This window comes from Dipodomys merriami, unplaced genomic scaffold (assembly GCF_024711535.1).
Source record: "Dipodomys merriami isolate MVZ:Mamm:240054 unplaced genomic scaffold, mDipMer1.0.p SCAF_5, whole genome shotgun sequence".
Lineage (NCBI taxonomy): Eukaryota > Metazoa > Chordata > Mammalia > Rodentia > Heteromyidae > Dipodomys > Dipodomys merriami.
This window is the reverse complement of record NW_027206068.1, coordinates 10,770,758-10,775,508: the sequence shown is the minus strand read 5'-3', so window position 1 is coordinate 10,775,508 and position 4,751 is coordinate 10,770,758.

Below are 4,751 nucleotides of genomic sequence, written 5' to 3'. Positions count from 1 at the left end.
GATAATCGTATCAAGGTAAGTGATGATTCTCTTTAGTTGTATATCTAAGGACTCTAAGACATAAGAGGTAGAGGTCTTGCCCCACTCATCCCTTTATCTCTGATTGATTTTATGCATGGTGTGGCATACAGCATGTCCTTGGGTATGCTTAGCATGCTTTAGATTCTCTTCTACATTCTCTTCTCCATCCCTAATGGCCCTATAATATAGCTAACTTCATTATCTAACTGCTTTGCAAGTGAGGAAACCAAGACTCAGAAAGATTAACTCATTCAAGGTTACTCACCCACAGGGATTGAACACAAAACATCAGCCTCCAAGCCCCTGGTGTTGGCTCTCTGCTTTTTCCACTCCCACTAAATGTCTGAACAGCAAAGACTTTAGGAGGCAAAGGAATCCATTCCTGAGGCCTTCACAAAGAAAGTGCTGCCTAGCTAAGTGCTGGTAGCTCACTGCTCACTCTGGTAATCCTAGCTGCTCAGGAGATTAAGATCTGAGGATCAGGCTGGGAAGGTGGCTCAGTGGTAGAGCGCTTGCCTTGCATACATGAGGCCCTGGGTTTGATTCCTCAGTACCACATAAACTGCAAAAGCTGGAAGTGGAGCTGTGGCTCAAGTGGTAGAGTGGCAGCCGTGAACAAAAAAGTTAAGGGTCAGTGGCCAGGTACCAGCAAGAAAGAAAGAAAGAGAGAAAGTGGGAAAGAGAAAGAAAGAAGAAAAGAAAGGAAAAGAAAAGAAAATTATTCTGCCTGCTCAGTGGGCCTCATGACCAGAACTATGAGTGGCCTTTGGGAACTGACCACTTCTATTCTACAAGTAAAGGGAACTGAAATGAGCTAACCATCCTGTAGTACACTTGGGAGAAGACCTTTCTTCCTACTAGAAATTGCAACCCCAGCCAACACCCTAAGTTCTGCCTGTGGGACCCAGAGCAGATGTTTCTGTTAAGCCAGGCCCAGATTCCTGACCCATAGAAACTGTGTAATAATGTGTATTGCTTTCAACTGTTACATGGTATTAGAAAGCAAATGTAATCAGTATTACTCATTTATTAAATGCATGCATGTATTTCAGTGAGTCTTACCTGTTGGTAATATAGGAAAAGATAGTTTTCTTCGATGATTCATTGCTTTCCCTCATTGGATGGTTCTTCTATATGATGTGAATGAATATAGATGATAAGCATCTCAGAGCAAAAGCTTGCAGAGACATTGAATGGTTCTGATGTTTTCTTTCCTCTGCATCAAGACTGATAATTTCCCAAATGAAGAATATTTTTTCAGACCAGCTTCCAGAATAAACTGTGCCATGGAACAGAGCTATCTGCCTCCTAACCAAACAAGAAAGACTGAACAAGAAATAAACCTGGGTTCTAAACTTCAAAGATTTTCACATAATTTATTCTCATAGCAGAATTTAGGTTAAGCTGACAGAGTCACCTAACTTTAATATGTGACTATGGGGCAATGACAAATTAATGGTCAGATCCCCAAAGTCAGATAGAGCAAATTAACCGGACACCAGTGATTTATACTGTAATCCTGGCTACTCAGAAAGCTGAGATCTGAAGACCATGGTTCAAAACCAGCTTGGGCAGAAAAGTTCATGAGATTCTTATCTCTAATTCACCAGCAGAAAGCTGGCAGGGGAGCTGTAGCCCTAGTAGTTAAACAAAATCCTTGCGCAAAATAGTTAATAGCTCAGCACCCAGGCTCTGAGTTCAAGCCCCAATACAGCACACACACAAAAAAATAAGAGCAACCTTGTATCTTTTGGCTCCTCCATTAAAACTCTTCCTGTGCCTTTCAAGCAAAATATCATTTATTCTTTTTTTTCTCCTATGTACCTTCCAATAATCATTGACTGAGATCCTTTAAGCCTGGGAAAATGAAAGCACTGGGAAAAACATTAAGAACCAACTTTTTCACAAAAGCAGAATTAGAGACATGGTTCAGGTGGTAGAACACCAGCCCCTGACAGAGCAAGCCAACCTAGAGTATGAGGCTTGAATTCAAGCATCAGTACCAACACAAAAGAAAACCAAAAGTGTCTGTTGCCCTATGGTTACATATCACAATGAGAATTCATAAAACACAGTAGCTCTATTGTGTAACTATATGTACCCAGTGCTGAACTCAGTGCATAATTATCCCATCATAGAATGCCACTATTACCTTCATTTTACTGAAGAAGAAAGTTTAAGGTTCAAAAGCTGGCTTTTTAAAAAGAAGTCTGTTGCTCATTATGAGGGCTATAATAACAAACTGCGCAGTATTTGCATGGGTTCAGGCGATCTGCAGAACTGCTTCAGACAGAGCAGGCTGAGAAATTCTCATTTTGTGACTAATTGAATTAGTTCCTCTCTCTACAACGTAATGAAATTCAAAGCCATTTTATTAGTCCTCTTGGGACTTTTTTTTAAAAAATCTTCCACTGTATTAGATTAGCGTCACTAAGATGGCCCAGTGTAAAATAAAGTCAGGCCTTTTCAGGGTATTTCTTTGTTTCTCCTGCATTTACTGAGGACACAAAGGTCACTTTGTTCAGTTGTCTAGTTTCTCATCCAAATATTCCAGGAAGAGGTAAAAAAATCTTCTAAACATCAAGGTCAAACTAATCCTTCATTTGCCAGATATTGGATGCAGTACTGGAACTACTGCTTCCTACATCTCAGATAACAGAGGTGTGTTTTGCAGAAAATGATCTTCATTCCTATCCACCACACTCATAGCCCTTTATCAAAATGACTGGATCCTAAAAGATCTGTTGAGGCTGTCATGATACAATAGAGTAACTGTACCTCCTCAAAATTTAGATGTTAAAATCTTAATTCCTCAAGTATCGGATTAGGATGTAGTGCCTTTGGGGAGGAGAGTGATGGAGCCCTTGTGAATGGGATTAGAATCCTTATAAAAGAAATCCCAAGGCTTTCTCATACTCTCTCTCTGCCATATGAAAACACAAGTTAATGTCAGCCATCTATAACCCAAGAGATGCCCTCACCAAGGCCTGGCTATATTGTCATTTGATCTTGGACTTCCAGTCTCAGAACCAGGAGAAATAAGCTTCTTCTGTTTGAATACTGGATATTGGCTATCTATATCCAGTAGCATCTAGCTAGTAAAAGGTGGATCCATGATTCAAAGCAAAACCAGGTGCCAGGGGCTCACACCTGCAATTCTAGATACTCAAGAGGCTAAGAGCTGAGGATCATGGTTCAAAGCCAGCCTAGGCAGAAAAGTCAATATGACTCTTATCTCCAATTAACCACTAGAAAAAGCTAGAAGTGAAGCTATGACTCAAGAGGTAAAGTATTAGCTTTGAGCACAAAAGCTCAGAGACATCACCTAGACCCTGATTTCAAGCCCTGGGACTGACACCAAAAACAAAAACAAAGCCAGGCCTATCTGCTTCAAAACACTACAAAAGGGTCACAGTAAATGGTGATACCTGAGGAATGGAGTGCAAGGAAACAAGAAGAAAAGCCAGGATGTGAGGTGAATGACTGGGGAGAGGCCTGGCCAGAAGCACCAGAGGTGGCAGAAGCACCACCTTGGGTTTCCAGGTTGGACTCAGTAAGAGTCCTGGAAATGCGGAGAGTGGAGAAAGCTGTGGGATTTTTGTCTTCTTAGAAGGCTAGGGCTGCTCGACTGGGCCATGAATTTGGGAGCTATTAAGATGCTGAACTAGGCCAGGTAGCCTTCTACAGTTCTAACCTTGCTCAAGGATTCCATCGGGCCTCTGCTTCATTCTTATTGTTTTGTGGACGAGTAATCGAAAATCTGTATATCTAAAGTGTCCTGTCCTAGGGTATAGACCTCCCAGGTATTCACTCCAGGCAAAATTTACTCTGCCACATTCTCCAGGTGACATAGGAAAATGTTCAGGTATCTAAGTATTAAAGGTTTGGGTTTTTTTTTTTTTTTGCTTTCCCCCCACCAATCCTCCCCTGACCTGTAACTGCGTAAATAATGAACGTGCTTTTAAGAGTTTTCATGATTTATCTTTACAATAAAAATATATATTAAAAAAAGAAGAAGAAAAACCCAAGCCAGGCCTATCTGCTTCAAAACACTACAAAAGGTCACAGTAAATGGTAGATAAGTTCAAACTACAGGGAGCTAAGGGGTGCTTTTTTTCTCTCCATTGAGTCATCATTGTTCCCCATACCCTCCTATCAACCATGCTGCCTATTTGCTGTAAACATCCTTATCCCCTTCACACTAATCAGATAGTCATTAATATACGTGCTTTAGCTTCTCCACAAACTCCACGCTCTGGGAGAACAGGCATCACGTTGATGCTGCTCTGTGCTTTATATGTCAAAGGTACACAAAAAATATATGAGGAACTGATTGTCCTCGAGTCACACGTGGTCTTATTTAGAAATAAGGGGGGCACTGGGCTCTGATAGCTCATGCTTATAAATCTTAGCTATTCAGGAGGCTGAGATCTGAGGATCTCCATTCAAGCTAGCCCAGCAGTAAAATCCATGTGATTCTTATCTCCAATTAACCACTAAAAAGCCAGAAGTGGAGATGTGGCTCAAGTGGTAGAGCACCAACCCTGAGTAAAAAAGCTAAGGGATAGAGGGACAGCGCCAAAATGCTGAGTTCAAGCCCCAGTATCAGCACACAAAAAATATAACAATTAATTAATTAAAAAAGAAATAGCAGAGGATGAGGTGGTATGTTGCCCCAATTGATGGAAAGTTTTTGGCACATTGTCCCCAGCCTGGTTCTGTTCCAGGAT